The 17,665-nt window shown below is 35.4% G+C and overlaps 1 protein-coding gene across 1 annotated transcript in view; it reads left to right on the forward strand.

Annotated features, from left to right (window-relative positions):
* LOC144247308 (uncharacterized) overlaps window positions 1-17,665 on the forward strand; it is a 242,899-nt gene that overhangs the window by 108,024 nt on the left and 117,210 nt on the right. Inside the window, exon 3 of the mRNA XM_085573120.1 lies at window positions 1-7,523. This exon is cut by the window's left edge and continues 90,530 nt beyond it. The gene's annotated coding sequence lies outside the window, so the exon portion shown is untranslated. The remainder of the gene's footprint in view (window positions 7,524-17,665) is intronic.

Genomic DNA, 17,665 nt, shown 5'->3' on the forward strand with positions numbered 1-17,665 from the left:
CACATTTTCAGTGTTTCATATTGCTGCTCCACTGTGATTTCAACTGGGAAAGGATTAAACTGGGAGAGGCAATAGACTTGGTATACATCCAAAAAATAATGCAGTCACAACTTTATTTATACAGTCAATAAGTCCCTGAATCTCATAAGGCTTTTTTTTTCCTCTCCTTTAAAAGTCATTTAGAATGTATCAGAAGATTTCCTCTGTTTTTAACTTCTATATAGAACTGCATAAATAATGAAAGCACTGTGGAAGAGTCCATGGCCTTTCAAAAATATTTCATATAAATAATTAAATAGAGAATGAAATTTATCATCTTGCATCAGTTCACAACTTATTTTAAGTGTAGAATTTTCTGTTAATATCTTACTGAGATTTACTTTTTTTCACTAATATGAATTCCCCTGAAATTTACCTGATCATCTTATTTCAAAGTGAAATTGGTTTGCTGCACATTCTCTCTTTTCTCTTTGTCTCTGTTAATTACTGGTTCTTGCTTGTGAAGGGCTGCTTAGCATGATGTGGAGGTGAAAGCATTAATTCAAAGCATCATAATAAATATAACAATTTGCAGCAGTGCTTGAAGTAAACATGATTTGCACAGTGTTGAACTGAAAAGACCTTGAAGGCAAACATGATGGTTGTAACAGTCTGAATGTGAACAGGGAAAAGGAATGACTTAAAATGATTGGGTGAAAATCCTACATACCTTTGAAGATCCATGCATGACCCTGACTTGATGTCTCCTGCCTTTCACCCATTCTCATCTCTGTGGTCAGCTTGAAGTGTGGTTTCACTGACCCATGCTATTAAACAAATATGCTTACATTAAAGAGCCTTAATTTTTCATTGTTTATGCTAAAAGAAGTAACACCTTCACCTCCAGATCTTTTTTTCCTCATTATTCACTGGCTTTTGCCCTTTGACAGCATTACCATTGTGAGCAATGTGGGTGGAGTGACTGAACTGCATTTCCAATTTACAAACCTGAGTTGTAATTCCCTGCAGACCTGTAATGAATTTCCACATCCATAATGTCTTTTAACTGATGTGTCTTGTGATTTATTAATGAAAGTTTAATCACGTGTAGCCATGTTCTGTTGTGAAGTATGTATGTCAGAGTTTTAATAGGACTAAAAAATACTTTGCTCTTGGTTTCCAACTGGAAGAATATTGCCAGTGCTAGAGAGATGACTATCACCCAGATTTTTTGCACTGTATTTGGCAGAGATCATAAGAAGATTTCAGGGAGAGGAGCATTCATTATTATTTTAATTTTTTGGAAAATTATGGATTTCTTTGAAAACTAGGTAAAAGATAAGTGGCTACTTCTTTAGACATTATCTATTCCTATTTATCAAGGACTCATGGTTAGTATATGTAAATGGTGTTGTGAGAAAAATGGCTATAAGCACATATTTAATTTCTTTAAAAGCATACTTTGCTGTGATTACTTAAAATGGAAATGGTACTGAAGATGGGAAGTAAAAAGATGACTACATCACTTTCTACATGCTGTCACAAGAGTCTTTGAAATAGTTCCAATATTTGAATTACTAAACTTTAGTCATATTATATATGTCTAATTGTGGGCACAAACCAAGCATGCATTTTTTTTTCATGTGGGTTATTACAAGCCCCCTTGCTTTCAAAAAATAGGCTGCTCTGTGGTTTCTCAGGTATAAAATCAAACCACTCTGAAGACAGGTGGGTAATGTAAATGCCAGGACAACAAAATGCTGTGATTTGGAAGATGTGTCAGTGGTTACTGGCAGCTGTGGGAAGGGACTGCAGTGGCCATCATAACATCCAAAACATTGGAAAAAATGAGCATGAAATGCCTCTGATATCTGTATTATATTCAGTGAGCATGAAAATCTGTCCTTGTAAAATCCATCATATGATTTCTGACAAACCTGAACACTAGACTTTCTTCATAGCAAGTGACAGAAGAAAAGCCCCTGCATCAATAAGTATCATGCAAGTAAATTAGGATTTTGTTCTCAGTCATACTGTGGAGTAACCTGCCTCTTTTATTAACCTTGTAGTATCTTAATGCTTACACCCCTCTCTTGGAATTCACAGTGTCCAGAGATGCACATTTGAAATTCTTCCTGTTAGTGTTATTTCTGCTAATCAGGGGATGAATTTTCATCTCCCTCATAATTCTCAATTTCAGAAACATCAATTCAGATAAGTATGTCAATATTTTCTTCATTGCTTCCACAATAAGGGTCAGTGCACATAAATAAATCTGAATGGGGGTTGCATGTGTGAGGTAGCTATTATGCACAATATATGCTGTGCAAATACATGTGTTTATGATATCCCAGCACTGAATTATGCATTCTACCTAATTTAAAAGGCTTAAATCTTCTGCACAACCCACTGAGAAATTTTTCTCTATTTAAAGTACTTCTTGGGAGCAAAGACCATTGAGAAAACAAAAATATTAAGTTTGCCCACAGATTTTTCTCATTTAATTTTTTCACAATTTATATGAACTCTTACAAGACTTTTGTTTTTTTTCTTCAAAATGTAGTATATTAGCAATATATATATGAGACCACATTTATTGTTAATATTTCTAAGATCAGAGAACAAAATATTTCTGCAGCAGATTCTCATCTTTTATTTCTAATGACTGAGAGTGAATATGGATCCAAATGTATTGCTAACATTTTGAGAATCATAAGATGTCCATGATATAGCTGCAGTGCTTAAATGAAAGGATGAACATTGTGCCTGTGATGGTTTTCAATGACAAGCAGTTGCCTAAGATGATTTTTTCTGTGACAGTTCCTAAATAATTTCGGATTCAGCCTCTAACAGGCTGGCATTGATTTTTGCTGGGGTCAGTTTTTGAATGCAAAGCATGAGTCAGAAAGGAAGATGGATATGTACATTTTGTAGAAAGGCAGGAATTCAACAGTCAGCAGAGACAGGAAGGTTTGCAATGTGAAAGCTGGTTGCCTGCATCTTAGGGTAATTTGGCCTTCATCCTGTGCTTAAGCAGTGGTATTGATTGGTGACCAGTGATCAGTGGTTATTGCCTGGCTTTGCAATTACCCATGGAACAGTTGTGCTCAGAACAGTCATGTGTGTCCTAGCAAAAGGAAGAGCAAATGCACAGATTTAATGATGGAGCCCAAACCAATCTTCTCATGCCCCAAAAGGTTTTGTGTATGAAGCATTTGCTAACTGGTAGTCCATAACCTGATCCCCCCAGTGGCAAGGTTAGTAACACAACTGGAGTGAAATGGTGCAGCTGGTCCAACCAGTAAGGTCCTGCCTGTGCTGGAACAGGTGGTCTGATGTGGGAGCAGTCCATCTTTTACAAAGGACTTCTAGATCCCTCTTCCAAAGAGATACCTAGAGGCAGTGCACTGAAGGATTCTTCTAAATTGACAGATATTTTCTCTTTCCCCTTCTAATTCTGAATTTACAAAAGAGATTTTGTCTACATATAATCAGGATTATCTCTGGGAGAACAGTATCCTGGAGAATAGCTTGCTTTTTTAGTGTAGCTCTGTAAACATGGCATAGACTTCTACTATTTAGCTATGTGAAAAACTATACAATCCAGTTGGAAATCATGACTGTGCTTTCACTATTATTCAGTCATACCCATAGGTTGGAATTTTTAAATGGTGGCCTAAAATTCTATTTAAGAATTGGCTTTTTTTGCTTCATTGCTAGTAAATCTTGCCAAAATGAATAAAAAAAAATTCCATGACTGTTCAAACAACTGTTTCTCTCATCTATTTTTCAATTAATAAAATTTCATGCCACTTTTGTCCCTTAATATTCTAAACACTCTCAAATTCCTCAAACTCTGTAATGACTTTTATCAATGTTTGTGTCTCTCTTTTCTAAAATAATTCCTCTTAAACCCACTAATATAATGTACTTTCCTTATAAATAACATGAAGCAAGTAGTATAATTGCATGGAGGATACAATCTCATCTTCTGGTGCACTGCAAAAACTGAATACAAATGAGATTGAATTTTACTTTTCCTCAATGAAGATAATAGGACCTTTTCTTGAGCCTTTAAAATATATGCCATGTAAAGATTTGTGATGCCAGTTCTCTTGGGAAATATGATGCCATTATTTGGATCCAACTATCTTACATTCGTGGACCCAACAGCAAAGATTTTGGCTGAAATTTGCTGTTCACTTAGATGAACAAATGCCAAGTCACTGCTTTAAAAGTGTTAGAAGCGGACACCAATAGTATAACTGGTGTGGAGCAAAGCACATGAGAAAACATGGATAAGTGGAATTGCTGTAGGAAAAATTAGAAGCGGAGAGATTTATTTAATAAAGAAGTGTGTCTGTCACAGACTGGAATATATTGTGCTGGGGAAAAAAAGTTCTTCAGGAAACTAAGCAGGGTTGTGGGCCTTAATATGGATATAAGCCATATCAATGAGTTTTCAATGTTATATTGCATTAAATTAAAAGCAATTTGACATTTCTTGTGTCACATTTATTAAATCATTGCGCATTTCATCCATAGTATAGCATAGCTACATCAAAAGAAAAGGAAATTTCTTGAAGATATTAGACTAGTCTGGTTTAGTCTAGAAAAAAGTAATTTTCAGTGTGAAATGTATGATGAAACCTGAATAAATTAATGAAATATTTTAGTACGATGAAGATACGCTTTTCTTTAAAGCAGTGTTAGTTCCTTTTTTTCTAGTCCATCCTTCTGACTTCACTTGATGCACCCAGGACGTTCTGCTAATGCTGCTTCAAAACCACTTTTTTTTTAGTGCCACAACATACCTTCAGGAAGAGAAAACATTATTAAGACAGTGTATGAAGAAAACATAGAAATGAATCTTGGAATATACAGCTTTGACTTCCCTTGCCTTGCAGCATCTTCCTGCAAAATGAGTGAGTTTAAATATTGCTTTTCCTCAGTGAAGAATATATCTATTTCTAAATACCTTTAAAACATAATACATCATCACAAAGTGCAGCTTCATAACAATTAATTTTTTCTTTCCCACCTATGGTCTTAAATTAGAGACCAATAACACAAGAAATGGTATGAAAATAATTTCAATACCTCTGTTTAGTTAAGTAAAAAAATTTTGTTTCAATTAATTACCCCTGATGACATTAATAACCAGCTTGAGAAGCTGGATCTTGGCCTTATTTGATTTACTATAGTCAACCTATAAATGAAATCACCAGTTAAACCTCTTAAAGGTGTCACCCATGGTTTCTAAAACAATGACATACTCAGATTACAAGGACAGAGGGATTTTATTCAAGTATGTATTTTCATTTTCCATCTGAAAGCCATGAGTTTGTTATGTTCATTCAAATGGTACTTCATTTCAGGTTGCAATGGTATGATTTTTTCTGCATGTACTATTAGCTACACATTCACACTACTTTGCATTGTATTAACTATAATTTTTTTCTGAAGAATTGGTAACATACATCCTGTGATTGTAGAATTGAAACATGTAAATAAGTGGCAAAGCCGTAAAACTGCTAAGCTGGAGAAGTTCACCTGATATGGAACAGATGTGCCTCTAAATGATACAAATCACATACAGGAGTGGGTAAAATGGAACTGTCATTTAATTAACAGGTCCTTCAAATCCATGTAAATAAATAAATAAATAAATATTCCATTTTATCAGCTCTGTTACTCCCTTAGGAGATTTCACATCAGATTCTGACCTTCTTGGCAGAAGAGTACATGTGAATGGTGGTTATGTCATATAAGGCTTATTTTCTGTCATTACTAAAGGTGTTGCATTCTTTTGGGTTTAGAATACATGGATGAAGGATTAAAGACATCAGGAGATGATCCTTTATTGCCCTGATGTTTTGTAGGTTTTAAATTTCTTAGAATTAGAAAAAACCACAAGATGTTGATGTATGTAAGAAACAATCTGTGAACATAAGGAAACTTGGAAGAGAGAGAATTAGAAGCAAAAGATAACAAATTTTAAAAATTAATAATTTTTTTCTGTCAGAAGGAAAGAATAATGACAAAGGAAACTTACATTCACCTGATCATATTTTTTTGGATAGACATTTAAGACATTTGTGGCAGAGATAAAAGCAGCATTACTAGGAAAGAGTTTAGGTGGGAGAATATATCTTCTACTGAAACTGAAGGTAAATGGGACTAATCAAGTTCTTTACCTGAGAGGGTAGCATATGCACAAAGAGAGCAAATTTTGTTAGTGAAATCATCCAGATATCAAATTCTGTAGGAAAAATTTCAAAATGCAGACAGGAAGGAAACAGGACTTGTAGATTACAGGTTGGCCATTGAGAGGGCAGATAACATCTTAGGAGGGAGTAAAAAGTGGAAGGAAGCATCAGAAGTGTCTCAGCAGTCACCATGGCAATGGAGAGATCAGGAATCTGATGGAAAATCATGTGCCCTGAAGCACTGAATGAAAGGATTGAGTACAAGGGAGGGGATGCTCAGCAAACCTGAGAGAGGAGCAGGGAGGAGGACAAGTAAGGTTTGCTGAAGATCACGTAAATTAGGGTCCTAGCTGCTTATATCAGCATGTCCAGACCCATGTTTCTTCAGGCTTGTGCTGAGACCACAAGCAGCCCCAGATTTTTCTTTCTGAGACCTCATGACGCAACAATGCCTTTGGTTTTCTAAGCCAGTGAATACAGCTGGCACTGATAAAATAACAACTTCGTGCTTCTGGGAGGCAAATGTCAGCTATGTCTGGTTTTGAGGTAAACTGCTCAGAAGCCTTACATAATTCAAGCCTTAAACCAGAGAATAAATTAATTTGTAGGATGTGGTAGGGATGTAGGCTAATTACCTGTGGTCTGTCTGCTATAGGCTTAACAAGGTGAAGAAATGATTGTTATGTATTTCTATCAGAATGCTTAGTTTTTGCTCTGCTATTGAGCCTTGTAGTTACCCCTTTTAAAGGGTAACCAAAAAACAGACCTCGTTAGTGAAATTTGGATCTTTTCCATGCCCAGGCCATGTTTTTACTATTTATTTTGAGTATTGTAACAGATTGAGCCCTTTAGGAGGAATTTTACATCCTGCTTCTTTTACTGGAAGCAATACTACAAGGAGTTTTTTTATAAGAAATTAATCTTAAAGGTGTAGGTACTGAGTTTTGTAAGACAGGAGTTTTAATAGCAGCAGATAAAATTATGCCCACAGTTATACTACAAACCTCATTTTGGAAGGACTTGTAAATATCCTACAATAATATGCTCATTTGAGGAAAAAAATAGAAAGGCTAGAGTACCAGAGAGTGCTTGTATTTACTAAATTTTTGTATTTAAGCTACCTGAAAGGCCCTTTTGCTGTAAAGGTGCCTGCTTAATTAGACAATTACACAGTAAACTTAAAACGGTTTCTCTAATTTCATCGAGGATTAATGTGCTGGGAGTTGAAACTATTCTTTGAATACTGGAGGCAATTTCTGCAATCTAGCATGGTGACAAATGGGCAGGCCATAAGGGAGATCTTTGCAGTCCTGCTGCGTGTCCTCTGTCTCTCAAGTGAGTATATTTGTTCCTTTTTTGCTGAAAAGATGTTTCTTATGATAGACTGTCAGCCCAACGCCATTTGTACCAGACTGGCCTTTTTGGGACGCTGCACAGCCAAACACAGAGACCTTTTGGGAGAGGAGCAAGGATACCTCATCCCATTCTCTGGATGCAATTCCTCTTGTATTGTCCTAAGGTGTGTGCTCCCCCTGTGCTGCGGAGCACAGAGCACGTGGAGTTGTGTGCAAGGCTGACCTCCTTTCCCTACTGCTCTCAAGCAACATTGTTTGACGAGACTGGTGAATTATATAGTAGTCACTGATGCACTGAGCATGAATAATTCAAGCTAGATTGAATTTTAAGCTACTGAGAGCACTCTTGGAAGAGAGATGAGCAGAGGTGGGGTGCAAGTCAAAGCCTTGGCACCAAAGTACCGAACGCAAGGCAAAGGGAATACCAAGCATTTAATTGCTTTTGCAATGCTGAGTGTGATGTATGTCCTTAGCATATGGGCAAGAGCAATCAGGGAAAGCAGATACAGACAGTATGGAAAAAGGCACATATGGTACACAGAGCAATCCATGCCTCAGCCCAGGGAGGCAAAATACCTCCTGTATCAGGGCAGATGTTTTGTGATGCTTCTCCCAACAGATTTCAGAAACTTTCTGGTGTTTCAAGGCTAGAGGGGCAGGCAAACAATCTCTTCGCAGCACTGTTCATTTACCCTTGCCAGATAAAACACTTTCCATGTTTTCCTCCAAATGGGGCCAAAAAAATCATTATTTTCTCTCAAAAAATCAAAAGTTTTGGTAATAGTTATTTCTGACTCTCAATAAAATGGACAATACAATACCATTTTTTAAATTAGAAATATTGTTGCCTTGTAGTATTCCTTTTTACTTAAATAGTATAATTTACTGCAGTTTAATCTTAAAAAGCATGATGAAGTATGTCAATATATCAAAACCAGAAAGCATCACTAATATTGCATTAGTGTTCAATAGTGTATTAGTGTTTGTGAACAGTATACTAGAGACTAGTAACATTTGTTCCCTTCACCATATTCATTAACAACTATCAAAATAAATAAATAAAATAATAAAATCCAGATGTCCCCTAAATAACACAGCAGATTCAAAAGCTGAATCTATGCATATAGTTCTGAAAAACTTGAAGGCTAGGAGACTCATAAGCACTGTGATACTTAATATCTCTCATTTTATTGGAAGTTTTGGAAGTTTACTTGCTTATCTTTTCTCCAGAAAGATACAATGCAAACAAACCCCTCGACATGAACACAGGAGGCTATAGATAATTTTTTTTTTCTTTTTGGTAGCCTGTTAGAATTATAAATTATTTTAATAATTTTAAGCAGCTAAGTTAGCCTGGACATTTTTCCATCTACTAATCTTGAACTTCAGAGTTATCTGCCTTAGAAGCAGTGATTCTATTTGCTGTAATATGTTTATGGCCAGATTTCTAAAGGACCTATTAGCCACACTTATAAGACTACATACATACATATATTAATGTCAAATCAATAACTGCAGTTTTCTGTGTAGCTTTTTCAAATAAAATACTTTTTCATGGTTGCAAAGAGGAGGTGCATATTTTTATGAAATATCTCATATGTTTTTATTTAAATAATAAAAATCTTAAATCAGTTCATATATTCCCACATGTATGTATTTTTAGCACACAATTATAAAATTCCCTATACTATTACATAGAATTTTGGTTATTTTTATATACCAAAATAAAGTATTCCAAAGAATTCCAATATAAAGTATTCCAAAGTATTCCAATACTTTGCAATCCTGACCTTTCAAATCCTTAGATTTTAAAGAGGCAGTAGACATAAGGTCTGTTTAAATAATTTTAAACATGTAGCCTTTGAGGCATCCATAGCACAGTGGTGTTACATTCTTTGAGATCAAAAGACCAGCAGTTCTGGAGTAAGCACATCCCTCGTGGATTAATTATAATGAAATTACTCATTTGGAACACCATGCCAGAGTTCTGCACTATCCAAGATGCAGTAAAAATTTCATGTGAATGTTCTTTACACTAGAAGAAATGCTGCAGTGGCAAAAGATGTTTTATTTATAGCAACCCTGTCTATAGAGGAGAGGGAAGAGCTACTGCACATTTTGAGAGCCAATATTTTTACTGTAGCATGTACTTTTCCTTCAGCTACATTACAGCTTTGATGTTTAAAATAGATGAACATCATAGGAAGAATAAAAATGCATTTAGCTATTGTCTTCATAGCCGTCAACTTTGAAATCTGGAAATACCGCTTTTTAAAACTATTAGAGACCTTTTTACTTTGAACAAAATACCTGAAAATAAAAATGTATGGGCTTTCTGAACCATATTTCAGAGAACAATGGCATTCTTGAAGATTCATAAATCATCCCCAGTATATGGTGAAGTTGTTGGGAATTGCATCAGACCCAAGTGTACTTATAAACAGGAGTTGTAGCTCTGTAGGCTCACATGGAGGCTCCTCGTCTTTATGGTTGAGTCTGTGCTCCTAATATCCAATCCAGGAGTAGTCCAGCTTAGCCTGTTTTTTTAAGAAGATGTTTGTGCAACTCAGCAAAAGTTCAAGACAAAAAGCAGAGTTTTTCAAATTAATGAACTACTTTATTAATATAGTCAATGGATGGAACTGCTTCAAATAACTAAGGGGAGCATGGAACTTGAACTGAATAGACCAAAAGTAGAGTGCTGGAAATAAGATTTTAAAAAGTATCACAACAAACTACCCCATTCTCCCATTGGAGCAGCGCCGAGTGAGGGTCGAAGCAACCTTCACATTAGTGCATATTTGTTATTTGTGAGCACAGCTGTGCTGCTGTGTCACTCCAGCAGTGAGATCACTCTGAAGGCCAGAGGACACACACCACACCAGGTCACTGACACCAGAGAATACCTTCATAATGTTTGAATCTTCTTTTCTTCTATTTAGCAAGTTTTATAAATATTTTCTTATTTTCCTGAAAGGAAACAAATTACTTTACGACAAGCATGCTGGTTTATCCCAAACTTTGTGAAATGTTTAAAGTCTTACATGGGACTTCTTCCTTAGAAGAACCATACAAAGCTAAATATTAAGATTAGCTAAAACAAAAAAGAAAGATAAAGTAAGTTTAATAGGAAATTGATTTTAAAAGATCTCTGTAGACAGAACCTCTGTTAATATAAATGCATTTTCTCTCTGTATTCTTTGGGTCTATTTATTCTGTCCAGGCTAAAACACATGAGATAGATCAGATTTCAGGTCCAGGGATCCAGTAAGGATCCCTGATTGACAAGTGAACCATTTTGTTAACATAAACCATTACATTAAAGTGGCAAAATAGTTTTGATACCCAAACAGATGTTAGATTTTATCAATGGACTCCATGTAAGAAAATTGTCTTTTCTGAGGGCTAAGAGCCAGAGATTATTGTAGTGAGACTGTACTAAAGACTTTTATCTACTGAGACTGGTATTTCTACTGATGAACTTAAAGGGTATCATAAAGCATAATGATTTTCACAGTTGGAAGGATTGAGATGATAAACATGAGGTGGTAACACAACATTCTAAAGGTAACCCTGCTGCTTGAATGGTTGTGCCAGAATCTCTGACAATCTCTATTTCTTTTACAAGAATTTAGAAGCTGATGGAGAGAGGTTGTACAAGATAGGTTCCAATTTCTTAGTCTACTCATTTTAAAAATCAGCATGAACCTTGACTATAAAAATGTGGATGTTCCAGCTGAATGATGAGCAGATCATTAGATTGAATAATTTTTTTACGTTGGAAATTAAAAATAAATTTCACTTTGATCAGGTTTGAATCTTTCTTCATATTGCATGATAATGGGGTATCTTTATCTTACAGAACTCAAAGCATAGGTAAACAGTGAATATGAGACAGAAAATATAATTCATGTTGCAAAAATTTCAGAAGAGCTGAGTTTCTATAATTTCAGTTTAAAAACAAGAGAGGCCTATATTCTTTCTAACCTCAATTATTTCTATCCCACCATTCTTATAGATACTTTTACTGATTTCTATCACTTTAAATCACTTCTCTCACACCTGCCACTTGCCTCTTAACCATAAGCAATACACTGTTTTCTTTCAGTTTCATTATATTTGAGAGCATGAACTTTACTGTATAAGGTATGTTTTATGTAACATCAACTTCAGCAGTTTTGACAGAAATCCCAGCAGATTAACTAAGTTATGTAGGAATAAAAATTCCATATAATTATGTAGGATTACTTGACATGAACAGATTGTTTTGAAGTCCAAATGAACACACTCAAGTGTGACTGTACCTTCATAAAACTTTCATCATCTTCCTCTTGGAAGTGCAAACTATTCTATAGTTTTATTCAAGATTTCAGTGTAGCTTCTAAGACAATATTAATGCTTCAGTGAACCATCTACTATCATTTTATTTCAAAGGAGGGCAAAAAAAATTTCCGAATTCTGGATCTTCTGATAGTTTAACAACCTCCTGCTGCATAAATGTATTGCCAAAACTATTATTAAAGTCTCTTTGGAAAATTGGTCTATCAGAAACAGAATTTTGTTGCAGAAGTTCATCTTAGTATATCATGATCCCTGTGATAAAGCCATAAGTGAGTTTTACCAGCAAAAGTCCTTGTTAAATGGCTTGTTAAATGTCAAAATGTCATCTGTTTTCTTGGTAATAAAACGAAGAAACCAAATCAGAACTGTTCTCCTTACTGTTCTCTATAACATGCTTAGGAATCAATTTTAATCATTTTACAGGTATGATGGTTAAAAACATTGAGGTACAACTAAATATGGAACAAGATTTATTTGTACACAGCACTCCTGAGAGCAAAAGCATTATCCATTTGCTTTATTTTAAGGGATCCTAAGCTTGTTTTAAAGCCAAAAGACATCTTATTATTTTCCCAGTACTATCCACTGTTCCTCTTTATGAAACAGGACACGTCAGCTGAGGTGTTGCTATTCAGGATTAAAACTTTATTTCTATGGAATTTTGATAAGTAGATCCTGAGAGTTATGCAAAGAGGATTTTAAACCATTGTTTCATGGAAAGCAGTGTAGAAACACCTCAGGAAGTACTAGTGTTGGCACTTTCATGATGCAGTATGAGAAAGAGGGACTTGTTAATATCCAGAAGTAGTATACTCATTATAAAAGTTTGACTAACCATTGCCTGCTATGCTCCTATCTTAAAATAAGCTTAAAGTTCTTTACAGTCTGATCCATTGTATGGAATGTCTGAGAATTTAACCCTACTCCAGCTGAAACCAGTACAGGACTTGTAAGAATAATTTCTATCTTAAAATTAATTTATGCCAATGAATCATAAGTACAAGATGTTCCTATTCCAATTGGTTGTCCCAAAACCTATTTAATGTGTCTCAGTATTGTTAGCAAATTTGGTATTGTAATATTTTGGGGGAAGAGGATAAAGGAGAAAACAGGCATTGAAAATCTCGTGGGTGCTCTGGATTGAGAGTGGCTTCAGGGTATCAAGGAAGAGAACTTTTATTCTTTCCCTCAATTATTAGAATAATTTCTTCTCAGGATTCATTAGTCTTCTGTACTTTCCTTAAATCTATCTCCTTTTTCACGTAGCAGTATTTTTTGTCACCCCCTGCAATTAATGTGAAAGAACAACCCACCAATTCTCTTTCATTTGCTTCCTAATTTACTGTAAACTGAGAAATCTTGTCTATTATTTTACTAGAGAGAGGGGACAAGATAAAAAAACAGAAGAGAGAACACTCTGACATATTCCCTTGCTAACAGGTTAAGTAGAAATCTGGTTATGTGGCAGATTATAGGAGAATTAAAGTCAGCTTTTGTACACATAAGTAAAAGCTGCCATACCCTCCTGTCTTTGTACTGCTGGATTGATGTTTGGGCATAAATTTAGTAAGTGACTGATGAGTGAGACTCATAATTTAATGGATGTTGCTTCTGTTTGAGTGAAAGAAAAATGGTACCTCAGGACAACTTGATTCAGCTGCTGCTGCTTTTGACTAACCAGCTCGGGGGTGAAAGGAGAATGAACAGTCATAGTTGGCTTGGGGTGGGTGCAAACATTTGTTTTACTACTATTCTCATTTTTGTACAGTAAGTGAAATAAATGCAGTGGCAAATAACATGTTTCTTCCCGAATAATTCCATGTCTACTATATTGTACAGACAATGTACAATATAGTTATATTGTGGAGACAATGTTATCAAGGTATCCTCTTCATAAGCAGAACTGTGGCAATAGTGCAGTATAGCTAGAATAAGAATTTTTCCAAAGGATCTGCGTGTAAAAGAATAATCTGCTTTATGTAGCTAAGTAGCTCCTCTAGCATACTGACATCCCAGCCTCTAACCAGTGTATTTAGCTGTCATATTCAAACATGGAGTTTTTTATCTCTGTTCAGGCCTTTGCAAAGAGTAGAATTGCAGTAGAGCCATACTGACACCAGGAGGTTATCAACATTACTGGTCAAAGGTGTATGAACGGAGATGTGTTAAAACATCTCAGAAAAGCTTTTTTAAAATTCAGTCAGTAAAGAAAAATGGACATACACCTCACCCCCTTACCCCCCCACCCCCCACCAATGAAAGTGGAATGTCCACTTTCATTGCAAATATTTTTTTTCTGATGTTCTCTTTTCAGGATAGATACCCTCTTGTTATTGAGGATTTCAGGCTTTACAGCTAACCCTGCATATCACACAATCATGAGAATGAAGACTTTCCTTTGTAGTCACAATAAAGTGCAAAGGTATTAGCAGAAAAATCTTTGCAGGAATAAATTTGAGGAACCAGTCAAACAAAGGAAAGGTGCATGTCTGAAATTCCAAATAATAAAATATTACAGAGAGATGATTCTCCTCACTTCCAGTGTTTTGCTTTGTCCTATTTATTAAGATGGGCTGTAATTGACTAACTTTTAGCACATCTGTTGGGCCATTGTTTTGGTTGCTCCCTCTTGCAAAAGCAGGAGAGATCAGTTTGAAACTATTATGAAATTTGAGTTCTGTATCACTACAAACCAATTTTGGAAAAGAAGATTGCATAGCACATGCCTCTGTGGAGTACACTATCCAAAGTAAGCCCAGTAGAAAATACATGGCATTTGTAGAGGCAACTAGACAACTCTTCAGACACCTTGAAGACTGAAGCAGCAACATTCAGTCAAGAAAACGAGAATAGAAAATGAAGTGTACACATTTGTGAGATAGAGACCTTTGGAACTTAAGGGAAAGTTTATGCTTCCTCTTAAATTTAGGCTTAAACACAATCAAAATTTCAGAAAATCATCCTGGATTCTTTTGTTTAGAATCATAAATGTGAGGCTATGATATTTTCTTTAATATCAAGTCCATCTAACTGTGTCACGATCAATGATAATCTGAGCAGTGATTCTTAGTGCTTAAGCAGCAGGGATGATGAAAATATGAATTTCAGGTCATTAAGTTATATCTCAGCTAACCAGCTTAGCAAGATAAATCAAAAAATATGTATTAGTATTACAGCTGTTGGTGGGTAGAGTTACCAGACTTAGTGATAAGGCCAAATGTTGGTGTGATGCACCAAATCCGACTCTAAGTTGATTAGAGTATTTTCTCCATAATGACTTAGTTGTGTCTTTGAATACTGTTTTGTAAAAATATGATATCTTCTTTGGTGTTGCCCACTGCAAAGCATTGTTAGGCATTATGACCCCATTCTTTTGGACAGGTAAGTTGAAATGGCTCTGTCACCTGGAGTTATATTAGGGAATACAAGTGAATGTCAAGTAGCTTTGTTAGTTTCTGTAGGGAATGAATATGAACTATTAGTACTTGTCAAAGACATGACAGAGAAGGGCCAGACAATATCCAAAATCTGATTTCACTGAAATGTGGTACATTTTTGGAGGGGTTACCTGTGCTGATGTGCAGACTGTGCAACTATGTGGCCCTACTAAAGCAAAGCATTATTTCAGAGCATTTGTGCTTCATAACAATTTCACCCAGGGATTTAATTCGAAGCACTAGGCTGAACCCTTCCACTGCATTGCCACTAGGTGGGGAGGTCGGCTAACAGTTTGGAAAAATCTGTGCCTTTCCCTGCCTGGGGAGTTACAGCATCCCGCGAGCCTGGGACTGGTTCTCCCAAAAATTGAAGCACACTCTGCACAGGAACCCAGTGTGAACCTGCTGCTTGAGTGGGCTTAAGCTGCTGTAACTTAAGTTATTCCAGCTTCAAGTTAGTTCTGCCTTTTTTCCCGATGAGTTGTGAGATTTTAAACTCCATGCGTGAAATTAATCACAATTTAGATTCTACTAAAAAAAAATGAAAAGGCAATTTGAAGTAAGATTACTTTTCTCTTCCAGTGAAATCTCTCTTACATTTAAAATCTCTACTGTATGATTCCTCTCCATATTTTCTCTCATTTAAAAAATTGCCAATTACAAGTAGAAGAGTGGGATAATTCTACACACAAAACTAAATACTAGTTGCCTTGTCTAAAATGTCTGATCTTTATAATTTTTAGAGATAACCAAAACTTTAATTATTCCCTTCATCTGCATTCCCTTCATCCATCCTTACACTATTATTTATCAAAAAGACATTTAGAAACCACATTTCCATTTCACATTCCCAATAATGATTCCCGATACTTAATGAAATAAATATTTATTTTCATTTTAAATTATAGCTATAATTAGTATGCAAACTACACTTAGAACAAAACTTGGAAAAACACAACACTATTTAATAGGAAAAATTGTGAAAATTCAGGTTGATTTTTCAAGTGAGCTGGAATGTTGGCCAGTAGCAGAAATATCTATAGACTGGGTAAACAGCAGCATAAAATATAAAATTAAGATTTTTTTTTCTGCCTAAAAGATTAAGCTTATAAAACATAAGAACCTTGCAAGGAAAAAAACAATAAAGCAAAGAATCTGTATTTTGAGAATACATTGTTTTTAAATATTTCCTTCTAAGTTATAGTTTGTTGAACTTATTTGTCAAACTCACAGGACAAAATCCTAATTGCAAACTTTAATTTCCTCCCGTCTTACTTAATTCATGCCATTATATATATGAGTAGTGCCTTTCTTCATCTCAAGTGAAAAAGCCAAACTGCAGTTCTCTGTCAGAGAACACCAGAGTGGCATCTCATGTACAAAGTGCTGTGAGAATCAGGGGAAGAGGTGTGTGAATGAGGGTGCTTTTGTTTACTTGTTCAGCCTGTGTTTTATAGATGTTAAAAGTGAATCAAAAAATTTAAAACCCACCATTGTTGGATTTTGGAGGTTTTAATTGGCCAAAAAATCATCATCAATAAACAGGGATTTACATATTAAAATACAGTAATTTTCAAATTCATAATATACTCTCTGACTAGATATAAAACTGACTGGAAAGAACCAACAAATATCAGAGAAAGAGGCAAAACCAAATTCAAAACATGTAAACTATTGGGGGAGAAAGGGAAAGCATGAGCTGGGAAAAGCACTATGTGTTATGATCTGGTTGACAAGGTGGTTATTGGTCAAATTTGGACTTGACACTGTTGGAGGTCTTTTCCAACCTAAATGATTCTGTGATTCTGTGATCTCTAGTGAGAAGGAAATTAGCTATGTTCAAGCTCATATTACATAAATGCATGGTGTTGATTTTAATTTTTAATTTATCTTTTTAATTTTTGAAGTTGTTGCCTATCAAAAACACAGAGACAGAAATACATTTCACTGCTGCTGCTCTTAGCTTAAAGAAGAAATGCAGCAGAGTGTTTCTGGCCTACTGCTGTGGGAGACAGCTGTAAGGGCTGCCAAACTTTGCTGTATGGAAAGCTGTCTAGCCCTGACTGAAATTCAACCACAGTGATTTTTATATTTGAGATAAGATTTGGATAAAAAACAGACAAAATACCACAGCCTTTCCATGTGTCAGGCATATTTTCTCAAAGTCAACATTCCAATCTAATGCTGCTTCCCAAATTTATCTGGGCATAACTAAGTGAAATGATCTTAAATCTGAGTGACAGTTGTATGGTATGATGAAAAGACACTCATATATCTTACAGATGACCACTTGTTTGCATTGGAGTCTGTACATTTTATAAGTGTAAAGAAATTTTTCTAAAGT

The sequence above is a fragment of the Lonchura striata genome, chromosome 2 (assembly GCF_050655825.1).
Source record: "Lonchura striata isolate lonStrDom1 chromosome 2, ASM5065582v1, whole genome shotgun sequence".
Classification (NCBI taxonomy): Eukaryota; Metazoa; Chordata; class Aves; order Passeriformes; family Estrildidae; genus Lonchura; species Lonchura striata.